This window comes from Sarcophilus harrisii, chromosome 2 (genome assembly GCF_902635505.1).
Source record: "Sarcophilus harrisii chromosome 2, mSarHar1.11, whole genome shotgun sequence".
Classification (NCBI taxonomy): domain Eukaryota; kingdom Metazoa; phylum Chordata; class Mammalia; order Dasyuromorphia; family Dasyuridae; genus Sarcophilus; species Sarcophilus harrisii.
The window spans coordinates 598937691-598950673 of NC_045427.1; the positions used below are offsets into that span (position 1 = coordinate 598937691).

Here is a 12983-nt window from a genome sequence, read left to right on the forward strand (position 1 = left end):
AGGATGCTTTACTGACTGATTTGTGCTTTCCAGGCCTCCAAAAACTTTAGAATATCTTATTTAAAGTGGATTTTCACTAATAAGAATTCATGTGTAGTTGTTATTGAGACACATAGAATTTAAATTCAGTAACTGGTCCATTTGAAAATGACTGCTTAGAGCAGAGAACCACTTAATAATCAAAAGTTTTTTGATCTGACTTTGTGAGCAAAATGAACCAATCCCTGTCCTGGGAATTAGTTCTGTTGCTTTTCTCTTTTTCAAAGCTAAGAGTTTGACAAACAATGCATTAAATTTATGAGTAAGGAAAAAATGATTTGGGTAACTCCTGAATCTTCACTACACATGTGAAAAGAATTTTTGAGTTGGGTACAGATTGTCCCTAAGGTGACCTGTCTACTTTAGCAGTATGCTTAGGTGTACTCCCAGTACTTATTTTCTGCTAGTACTCCCTCTTCCTCATAAGAGTTTACAAATATTTGGAAATATTGAGCATTTTTTTGGAGGGTGTGAGTAGGGGAGAGGGGCTACTTATTTTTTTCCTCTTAGTAGAGAGGCTTCATGATGTAGTGGATAAAGAGTTGATCTTAGACCTGGGTTAAGTCCTTCGTCAAATGGACTAGCTGTATGGCCATGAACAAATCTTTTAAATTCTCATTGTTCTCTGGAAACTCTCTTGTTATGGACCAAAACCATTCTAGAAATGTCCTAGCAATTGAATCCAAATTCATTGGTTTATAGTTTGCAGGTTGTATTCTCTTTCCTTTTAAAATAAAATTTGCTTCACTCTCCCCAATCTTGTGAAGCCTCTTTTGTTTTTAATAATCTTTCAAACATCATCACTAGTAGTTCAGCCTATTAGTTCCTTCATAAACTGCAGATGTATTTCATCTGGGTCAAGCATGAAGTCATCAAGAACAACCATCAATAACTATATACTCTTTTGCTTTTCTTTGGTATTAACTTCTTGCTAGTTTTTTGTTCTGTCATTTCCAGAGCAAAGATCATTATTGTCAGGGAAAACTGATGCAAAACCAGAATTGAGCAAATATGAATTCTTTTTTTTGTCAGTTATTATTGTCCAATTTACCTCAGACAAAAGTCCCATTCTTTCCTTGATCCCTTTTTCTTTCCAATATTTTTTAAAAACTCTCATCAAATTTGATGATGAAACAAAGCAAAGATCGATAGATAATTCACTGGATAATAGAGACAGGATCCCCAAAGATCAAATTTAAGAGGCCAGACTATTGGGTTAAATCTAATAAGAAGATTTAATAGAGATCAATTTGAAGTATTACAACCCGGCACAGATAATTTCAATTCATGACTCAGGTGGGAGAAGCATGGTTCATGGTTTTGAAAAAAAAGATCTTGTGGTTTTAGTGAGTTAGTAGTGTGATGTGGTGGCCAAAATGCTAATGTGAATTTGTCCTACATTAAGGTAGAGTTTCCTGGAATGGAAACTTCTGTGAGGGTAGTTCCATTTACATGCTGTAGCATTGTGTTCAGTTCAGGATGCCCCAATTTAAGAATGACATTTATAAGCTGGAGAGCATTCAGAGGAAGGCAATCAGAATGATGAAGGGTCTTGAGTCTATGTCATATGACAGCATAAAAATTGAGAATGTCCCTGAAGAGGAACATGACTGCTTCAAATATATGATGATGAGGTTATCAGAGATTAGATTTGTCCTGTTTTATCCCAGAAGGTAGAAGATCGATCAGTGGATTAAAGTTACAAAGAGGAAAATTTCATGAGATGTAAAATATTTCCTAAAAATTATCTGTTTGAGAGTAGAATGAACAACCTTAAAAAATGTTGGATTTTTCTTGCTTAAAGTCTTTAAACAGAGGTGACATGACTATCTGTTGGAATTCCTTTCATGTGTGCATTGGATTAGATGTCCTCTGATGTTCTTTCTAATTCTCAGATTATAAAATGTGAATTGGAAGAGTTCACCATTAAATTGAAGGATATTGGGAGAATAGTTTAAAAGGAAAATGCAAGTGTTCTGTTGGTCCAAAAGAAAAACAATTAAAACATAGATAGAGAATTAAAAGAAGGCCTTTAATAAAATATTTTATTTCTTAGCTAAATCCAAAAAAGTAGGAAAGGTAATTATGACCTCAGATAAAAAGAAAGTATAAAAATAGATACCAACAAAAATAATGTATACTCTATTATGAAATAAAAGGTTGGGGAAGTTAGGTGTTATAATGGATAGAGCACCAGCCCTGAAGTCAGGAGGACCCGAGTTCAAATTTGGTCTCAGACATTTAATACTTCCTAGCTGTGTAATCCTGGGCAAGTCACTTAACCCCAATTGCCTCATCTAACAAATAAATAAATAAAAGAAAGAAAGAAAAAAAAAGAAAGAAAAGGTCAAGCATTTCCAGGAAAATAATGAAAAAATATAAGAAGAAGCAGAAATAGATATAATCATATATATATAATATACTATAAAGCAGTGAATATAAAAATGTTTATTGCATCCTGGATAACAAAGTAGAGTGGCAGAATAGACTAAGGAAGATCTTGAATGAGATGTTCATACTAGCCTAGAATTCAATCATTTCTTATGTCATAATACATTTGAAGTAGATAAACAATCAAATATAAAACTCCATATTCTAACAAAGTAATGGGAAAATGAAATACTATCACTAAAGTAATGGGAAAATGAAATACTATCACTTTTATAGTTTTCCCTTGTGGATAGGAGAAAAACCAGTCACAACATAAGATAAAAGAGATCATTAAAACAAAGTAGACAATTGCAGTTACATAAAATTAAAATATTTTTGTACAATTGGAATTGACATAGCAAAGGCCAGAAAAGAGATGAACTCAGGGAAAAAAAAAGCTTTGCATTAAATAATGACATTTATAAGCTCTAGGAAACTGTCACAAATATGTAAAAATCCATTTTCAAATGAGTGATCAAAAGATGTGAACTGTTTTTAGAAGAAATATAATTTATTAATAACCACTTGAAAACCTTTTCATATTCACTTACAACCAGAGGTATGAACTAAAACAATGATGTTGTCATTTCTACCTATCAAATTATGAAAGAAATTAAAATGTGGGAAAACATTGCAAGGTCTGTAGGAAGATAAGCAATTTAATGTTAGCAGACCTGTGAGTTGGTTCAACAGTTCTAGAAAACCAAAATGAATCACTTGAGGAAAGTTATCAAATTGTTCATACCATTCAGCCTAGAGTCAACTACTACATTAGTCTACTGCTAGATTAGAGTCTACCAAATTTTATTATTGATAGTAAGCAAGAACCATACCTATAAAAATATTCATAATATTATTGCGTGTACAATAAAAAGCAGAAAAAAATGTGCATCCAGTCATTGGGGAATAGCTTAACAAATTATAATATAGGAATTTAATGGAATATAAATAATCCATAAAGAATGTCAAGTGTGAAGCAGAGAAGCAGAGTGAAGAAAGCAGACCCAAAAGAGAAATATGACTCAAACTATATAAATAATTAATATGGGGAGGCAATGCAACTATAATAATTTCAGTAGTTAGCATTAATACCATATTGAAATTAAAATAGGAATTCATATTTTTTATAAAGTAACTCTTGGTTTCTCTTTTTCAAGTCTCTTTCTATTCTCCAATCCATCTTCTACTCAGCTGTCAAAGAAATTTTCCTGAAGGTTAGGTATGGCCATGTCATCTTCCCTGCTCAATAAATTTTAGTGGCTCCCTCTCTGAGGATCAAATGCAAAATTCTCTAGCATACAACCTGCTTCCCACCCTATATTTCTAATGTTTTTGCATTTATATACTTTCTTTCTGCCCTGCTGCATCCACATGTTCTCTTCTGTTTAATGACACTGTTATCCTTGATGTTCCTTGAACAAGGAACTTCATATTTTGATTCCTGTGTATGGAATGTGTTCTATTCTCTGTCTTCTCTATTTTTATTCAATAACTAAACTAAACTAAATGCCATTTTCTATAGGAAGCCTTTCACAATCCTGATTAATTCAGGTACCTTCCTTCTGTTGATTACTTCCAGTTTGTTCTGTACATGGCTTCTTTGTACATAGTTGTTTTTATGTTGTTTGTGCTTCAGACTGTGGAATACAAGAGCAGGGACTATTTTCTTTATATTCCTAGTGCTTAGCACAGAGGCTGCACATAATAGACACTTTAAATATGTTTATTGACTGACTTTTCAGGGAATATACTGTGAAAAGTGATTCATTTTGGTGTTAATTGGGAAATACCTATTGTGTCAAAACCAAATATAACAATATATAGGTGTAAGTGTAGAGATTAATATCTTGCAGAAAAATCTGTTTTGTACAGACAGCATATGAATACATTATATGTAGTTGATGTATATGTAGTTATTTTCATTGTTGGTGATTTCCTTCTGATACAACACATTGGGATCATTCATACACCCCCCCCCACACACATATATATGTACACATGTGTAAATATAACTGTTAGCTATGTAACTATTAGATATATGTATGTATGGAATTGTTAGTTATAAATAAATGCATATAGCAAACAATTACATTTTAAACCTTTTGAAACATGAAAAATAAATTTTAATATATTATCTCATTTGAACCTAACAGGAGTCCTGAAAGCTATTAACTATTATGATCACCATTTCATATGTGAGGAAACGGAAGCTGAGAGATTCAAGTGACTTGCCCTATATCATACAGCTAGTAAGTATTTGAGGAAGGATTTGAATTATCTTGACTTCAAGTTCAACCCTCTTTTTTCCTTGACACTTAGTTGCCTCTTGGACTGACCTAACCAGTGAAAGAATGGAATAGGAGGAGTAGAATAGTACATATTCCTTTTGGGCAATTATGTAGTACCTTTAAGAATACTAAGATTTCCCTTGAACCAAAAGTCCATGTTTTTAACATCAATAGTTTTCCCAGTGTTGTGTGATGGTGAGTCATATACAACAGTCCCTAAAGAATGAAAGTGGTGAATCAATTGAAGGGGGATAAAGAGATTTTTGGTAAGTGTGAGTAGTATGCAATCTATTACCAATTAAGAATTATTAGCACTAATATAACAAATAATCAGAAAGACATATGATTAGAAAAGTGAGCCCCTCAGAGACTGAAAGTGAAGGATACTCCATTACCAGTATGTTTCACATAGTGGTCCAAAATATAAAAGAAATTCCTCAACATGTTAGCTAGACTCCTCAATCAGTTTACAGATGAACGTGGCTAAAAGTTATATAAAATGAGAAGGTTTAGGCAGATCATAATCTGTACCACTGAGGAAAGTAGCCTTATTGGTACAAGCAAAAATTCATTAAAGTATTAGTGATTTGTGATTGGTGTGGATGCCTTCCAAGTAGCTGAACATCACTAAATTCCATGTGAACAGGATGCCACAGATTATTTAAGGATGCAGGATAACACACTGCAAGCAATATGAGACTAAGATTTTTAGTCCTAGATGTCTGGTTTCCCCCAATCCCAAACAGTTAGTAGGATTGACCAAAAGCCTTCCATGAAGTGGATTACTATATGAATGGTCTGAACTTGGACTAGAAAGAACATAATCTTCAGTGGTAACATTTCCATCCTACAAAAGACTAGAAACAAAAAAGTGGTATATTTGGAATAAAAACCAATTATCTGAGTAGTCATCATATAGTATCAAACAAACATGGGCTAGAGCTCAGTGGTGTGTCTGGAGACTAAACAAACAGTCTGGCAGTGTGATGGTATTGGGAGGTTGGGACATGTAGGAACACATGGTCCAAGGAATTCATTCCTTGAATGTTCACTCAGGCTTGTAGAAAGAGTTCAAAAACAATTTTTTCAGTCAATGTGGTGAACCTACCAGCATCTTTCTGGTTGATATTAACCATACCTGATGCTCTACAAGATTTATGTATAGCTTCTGGCCACTTCTTGTGCTTCTTAGCATTTCCTACAAAGGACACAAACTTGCCTTTGCAGGGATACTTAGTGACTGTATTGCTTACTAATTCTGTGGCCCCAGTAGAATTTTTAACCTCTCTGAATCTTTGTTTCCTCATCTGTAAAATGAGAGTTAGAACCAATGACCTCTAAAGTTACTTCTAACTAAAATGCTATGAATTTTTAAAATTCTATCAAACTTTTTCTCAGTTATTCCTTTGGATCAGAGGCAGCATGGTGAAATGTAAAGACCTATGACTTTGGTACTGGAATGGTAATATTGCCATTTACCACATATGTGACCTTAAGTAAGCAATTTCTCTCTATATTTTGTTGTATTCATCTATAAAATGTGGAAGTTGACTCGATGTTCTCTAAGGGATCTTTCTGGCTCCATATATTCTCAGTGTATAAGCTTTCTCAGTACGTTTCTCAGTCAGTATTCTAGCTTTTGAGGTTGCAAAATGAATAGGGTGTGAAAATATTTTTTCTTTTTCTTAACCTATTCATTTCAGAAAAAGTTACCTTGTAAGAAATATTTTAACTACTTACCTCCTTCAGGAATGTAAGATGGTCATGATGGCCATGGTCTATTTGGAGAAAAGAATATATTGAATATTCATTTATACTAAGGGATTAGTGACTCGATATATGACCCCTTCAAAGGTAGTAGAATTTTTTAAAAGGACTGCATGGAAAGAATAATGCTATACTCAAAAGAATGAAAAACTAAAAGTGGAATTTTAGGCACTACGGCTGTAGGTCTATTTTATTTCCTCTGTCCCATGTAAGTATTTCCTTTTTAGATAAAAATTCTTAGAAACTATGCAAATACATGATGGGGTATTATGGTAAACTCAATCTCATTCGATAAAATGGGTGTGATGTGTGGTATGTGTGTGTGTGTGTGTGTGTGTGTGTGCGCGTGTGCATAGAGCAGCTTATTTGTTTCTTCCTTATATCCTTCTTTGTATTTCACAAATAATGAAGTGAGGAATTCCAACTTATTAAACTTAGATTGCTCCTTATTTTCCTCTGAGAGTGGAAGATAAAAATAATATTCATTTACATCTGAAAGACTTTAAAATATAGAGATTTGGGTTTGGGGGAAGCTCTAGTTCAATAGAAACATATAAATCCATTCAAATGCCATATAACTTAAAAATATAATATTTAATAATTAAAAAGGATATAGACATACAAGCATTCTCTCCAAGAAGAAATCACAAACATGTCTGAGAAGCTTATTGGATTTCCTTGACATGAGGTTTCTTGAAGGGAGAGAATAGAGGGAGATAACTAGAAGAAGAGAAAAATGCAGTGGTGGCTGTAGTACTGTTTTATCACAAAACAGAGATCCTTAGGAAAGAAGGAAATCCTATGGGAGTCTTCTCTGCAGCCTTCCCATCATTTCTGATCTAGTTAAGTCTCTATATTCTTATACAAGTCTCTGTAGTCCTCTCCTTAACTTATTCTGAGGGGTGTTGACAAAGTAATCTTGTGCTGTTCAAATATTATGCCATTTTTTAAAGCTTTAGGGGATGTCAATGATTTTAAAGACCAATTTTGAAAGACTTTTTTGTCCCACTAATTGAAAAAAACCCCTCCATCATAATCCATCCACTTAATCCACAATTATTCTCTTTCTAAATACCCATTTTTCAGATATTGGGTCTAGAATGCACTTTTTATACTCTAAAAAGCTGGAAAGCAATGAGACAGAAGTTTCCTAAACTAGGTTGGAATAGCTTAGGAATTTTCTTGGTGACCTTCAATTAATACTATATAGTATGTAGGAAATTGACTACAAGATGTAGGTTGAGTTTTAATTCTATGCTCTGTATCAGGCCAACTCTAACTTCAGACTCTGACAATACATACCTATCCACTCTCCCCATAATGAAGGAAAATTTCATTCTGAAATAATGGCAAATGGAGACTGAATGTGAATATTAAAATTTGCCACAGAGGAGAAGCATGCTAGAGGGGAAAAAAGAGGAAGAAAGGAAAGGGATACAACTCAAAAAGAATGAAATGGATTTTTTTTCTTTTTCTTTTAATATAAATAGATACAACAACATTAAAATCTGTTGACTAAAATTAATTGCAATGACCAATCTTGGTTCTAGAGAAAAGTGGAGGAAATATACTTCCTGCCTCTAAGTAGAAAGGAGTGGCTTTAGGTGTGAAATGGGACATGCATTACTGTTAGGCATAATTGCTTTGTCATTAGACTTTTTTTTGTTAATTTTTTTCTTACATGTTGGGAAGTGATTCCTACTACATGGAATTACTAACTGGAAGAAAGTTAGGTAGAATACTTAAAATGTTTAACTCAAGTATTCTTTTTCAGGTTTATGACAGTATCCTTTTCTGGGATACTTAAACTGTTTTCCCTTGATTTTATTTTCTAATTCCCATCAAAGGCATTTAGTCTGCTGAAAACTTAAGTTGCAAGACTCCAGAAATTACATATGCTAGAGCTTTTGCTTTTTGGTTGTTTCTATTCTACTAGTATATTCTACTGTATGTAATCTACTATTGACAGATTTTCCATTTCAGATTTTGTATGCAGTTTCTCAAAGGGAAAAAAATCCCTTTTACTTTATTATAAAAAATTCTACAAAGATCAGGTCTTTAGGTCTGTGACAGAGCAACAGGAGAAGCTCATTACCTTCCTGGCCTATTCTTCTCAATGCAATTTTTGGTCATTTTGTTCCTCTTCCTCTTAAGTCAATCTGCTCTACCCTTTCTAATATCCTCTATTATATTTTTCTATTATTTTTAACTTTTAATAGCCAGATGGTCATTCATCATCTAATAGAGTTATGAAGAACATCAGCCATCACACCACATATAAAGGGGTTACAACTTGAGTTTTCCAATATCTTTCTCTCTGGTTGCTTCTGTCCATCTATTCCTGATTTGTTGAACTCTCCTTTTCCTGCTATTCTCCATATAGCAGGTAGGGAAATTATACATATGGGGACTAAATGTGAGTGGTAAAGTTCAGTTGGAATATATTACATAATTCAAAGTCTACAAGACACAGTGCCCAGATCCTGCCCTTTTATTAATTAATTTTGTATGTGTCTTAGAGGTAATACTTACACAGAAATTATATAGAATAGAAAAAATGGAATGTATAAATTAAGAGTATATTAAATGGTACAGATTCTGAGGACAATGAGATTTCAGGGAAATAAGAAAACAGTGGATTGGAGTGGGATTATAGAACTGAAAAAAGCAGAGGCTAGGGGGACACATTTTAGATGTTGGGAAAAGCACAATTGAAGAAAAATATTGGGTGAATATAGTAGCCAGTGAAAATGACCAGCCTGACTAGAGCAAAAAAGACAGATCTGGGAACAGTAGGAGTTAGGGTAGATAAGTCAGTTGAAGCTTTACCTTTGTAAACCCAGAAGAGAAACTGAAAGACAAAGGTAGTGATGATAATAATGATTCACATTTATATAGAGCAGGGTTATGGAAATTCCCTCCACTAAGGCAGCTCTGCAATTATACTGCAATTTTTAAGGGAATTTTCTGAACCTCTAACCAACTGAGTGACTTACCCACGATGACAAAGTCAATATACATCACCAATTCTGAAACTCAGTTATCTGAGTGAATTTATTTGAGGCAAACAGTAGTAGTGAAGTGACATCTAATATGAGTTTGTAAATAAATTACATGGGAGAATCAAAACTTGCTGGTAGAATTTAGTTTTGGGGTGGAGAGGATCAGAGATTAAATCTGATCTATTCCAACCCTCCATTTTATACTTAAGTAAACTGAACAAAAATGATTTGTCTAAGATCACTGAGAGTTGGGACTAGAACAGTCTATCTGATTGATTGTTAAGGTCTTCCTAATTCCAAGAACAGACTTTGTAACTATTCTACTAAACCATTTAAATGATTAATGTCATGATTTTAATTATGGTATATTATGCAATATTATGCAATAAGCTCTGTAAAAAATTTACAGTTGTATGATTTTTATTTTTTTTTAATTTAGAATGTATCCAATGTTTATTAAATAAATGAGTAACATCTAGTTAGCAAAAACTTTTTTGTAAACCTAGGAAATTACCAGGTGCCATTCTTCCTTTACTAGTGGCCACTACCCAGTTGGGTTGCTTCTTCCCACTGCTCCTCTGAGCAACTCCTAGAAATAGTTATCTACCTTAGTGTCAAGGTCCTGAGTTCTCTATTATTTTCATAAAAGGCTTTCCTGGGGTTTCTATCTCTCAACTGAATTTGTTTTAACAAGTCTATTTGAGCGCCTGTTTCATACTACTTTGTCCAGAGGTCCAAATTACCAGTTTTTTCTTCTGTGAAGACCTACAAAGAAGTTTTGCACTGAAAAAGTCCTACCTTGAGGAAGAAGAATATATTTATCAGATCAGGATCTCTGAGCCGGTCTAACTCTGAAGGTTTTTTTGTCCTTGCAATTGTGGGTGTTTTTTTTTTTTTTTTTTAAACAATTCTGAAAGTTGGAACTTAATACATGGAAATGTCAATCTCTTTGTTGAACAAGTCAGAAACAAGACTTTTTTTTCCTACCCTGTTGAGTTCTGTAGCTCTTGTTCAGTGCTGTCAATGTTTGTGTTTCTGGTTACCTTACATGCAATCCTCTGTTCTTCATGATAAAATTTTAGATTTGGCAACCTTCCCTTGGCATTCTCACTTTGAATGACTTGGTCTTTCAGCTGTTGCAACCAGAAGTAATGAAATTCTTCCATTCTTGGATTTGGCATACAGCAGTGTTAACAGCAATATGTAAATATTTTAGTCCCTAAAGTATTTATCAGCATTTCTTATCTGCAGCAAAGAATGTGTATTTGCTTATGCATATTTACTATTTACTTGGTAGGGGAGCAGATCATACTGCGAATCTGTATATTAAAGAGCTTATCTGAGTGAATTTATTTAAGGCAGACAATAGCCGTGAAGTGACATCTAATATGAGTTTGTAAATAAATTACTTGGGAGAATTAAAACTTGATGGTAGAATTCAGTTTTGGGATGGAGAGGAATAGAGTTTAGATCTGATCTATTCCAACCCTTTATTTTAAACTTAAATAAACTGAGGTCAAGAGCAGAAATGACTTGTCTAAGGTCACTGAGAGTTGGGACTAGAAGAGTCTTTCTGATTCTTTTCCTGATCGTCATGATAGTTTAAAAAAAACCAAAAAAACAAACCAAATCATAACATATTTAAACTATCTCACAATACATATCAGTTATTTACTCGTGAATTGCATCATCCCTAAAATTCTCCTCAATACCCCCAATACAATGGGTGTCCTAATAAATAACTAATCTCATTTGTGAAGTTTTTTTTGTGTGTGTGTGTGTGTATGTGTGTGTGTGTGTGTATATGACATACCATATACAGGGAACTGAATTTAAGTAGTCAGCTGAGGATTAAAAAACCTAGTTTCTATTCTCTGCAAAACATGTAATCCAGTTAGGGAGAAAGAATAGATAAGTAGGAACCAATGAAATGATAAAAAAAATACTAGAGAATATTTTGAGATAATAAAAGAGACAACTAGGTGGTATAGTTCAATTTTTGCCTCAGACACTTAAAGTTGTATGCTTGTGGGCAAATCAGTATCACTGCCTGCCTCAATTTCCCCATCTGGGAAATGGGAATAATAATAGTACCCAGTTCTGAAAAGTTATTGTGATCAAATGAGAAAGTATATGTAAAGTGTTTTGCAAATCTTAAAACCTCTATAAATTCTGTTATTAATGTGATAGACAGTTTACCTCATACGAGTTAGGGTTTGAATTCATATGTTCCTTTCTTTAAGACCATACTCAAACTCTATCCTGTATAGAACTTACTATGTAGAAGGCATGGTGCTTAAGTGCCTTGAAATTATTGCCATATTTAATTCTCATAGCAAGGATGGGAGGTGCCACATTATCATCCTTATTCTACAGAGGAGGAAATTGATGTAAACATAAGTTAAATGAATTACACAGAGTCACAGTTGGAAGCTGGATTTGAATTCAGGTTTTTCTGATTACTGTGCTGTCAAGTTGCCCAAGGTAATATGACTAATAGACACTTGATAAATACGTGGTGATTAACTTTTGTTACCAATATGTAAATTTCCCCCAGCTTTCTTTTCTGTTCTTTATTCCTATTGATTTTACCTTTTATGTGATTATAGTTAGTATGTACTTTATTTTGGTTCTTTTCCCTTTTTCACCCTATCCCACACACACTTTGCATTATTTCTTAAGTCTTTCCAGATTCATTTACATTCCTCATACTTGTTTATCTTATTTGCACTATAATATTCCATTATATTATTGTACTACTATTTATTTAACCATTCCCCAATAGCAGAAAATTTAGATGGCTCTCATTTTTTCCTTTCAATTATAAATAATGCAGCTATAGAAATCATTGAACAGCTAGCTCTCCTTTAAAAAATATCTGGGTATAATTCCAGCAATGAAATTATTGGGTCAAAGGTATTTTTATAGCTACTGCTGCTTAGTGCTAGATTGCTTTCTAAGAAGATTCTATTAGTTTGTAATTCCACCAAGCAATAAATGAATATACCTGTTTCTCCACAACCCTGACAGCATTAATTTATATTGCTTTTAGCTATTTTTGCCAATTTGGTGTATTTGAAGCAATACAACAAAGTCATTTTAATTTGCATGCCTTTGATTATCAGGGAGGTTGAGTACTTTTTGAGTGATTATTATCAATTTGTGCTTCCTCTTGTAAATTATTTGTTCAAGTTCTTTGATTATTTTTCCACTGGGGACTAGGAGAAGTCTTTGAAAATTTTTGGCAGCTTTTTATATATTTTAGGTGCTTTTAAAAATTGTTTTTGTTATATCTTACCAATATTTTCTCAGTAATTTGTCATGCAAATTATTTATATAACCAGAATTTCCATTTTGTCTACAATAACTTATACAATATCTTTCTTCTTCTTCTTCCTTCTTCTTCTTCCTTCTTCTTTCTTCTTCTTCTTCTTCTTCTTCTTCTTCTTCTTCTTCT

General features: G+C 33.3%; 1 non-coding gene across 1 annotated transcript; it reads left to right on the forward strand.

The window, feature by feature from the left end:
- The first annotated feature begins 284 nt into the window (after positions 1 to 284).
- On the forward strand, positions 285 to 429 carry LOC111718570. The gene has a single exon (XR_002769095.1). It is a non-coding gene; the product is annotated as a U12 minor spliceosomal RNA (small nuclear RNA).
- Positions 430 to 12983: the final 12554 nt, after the last annotated feature.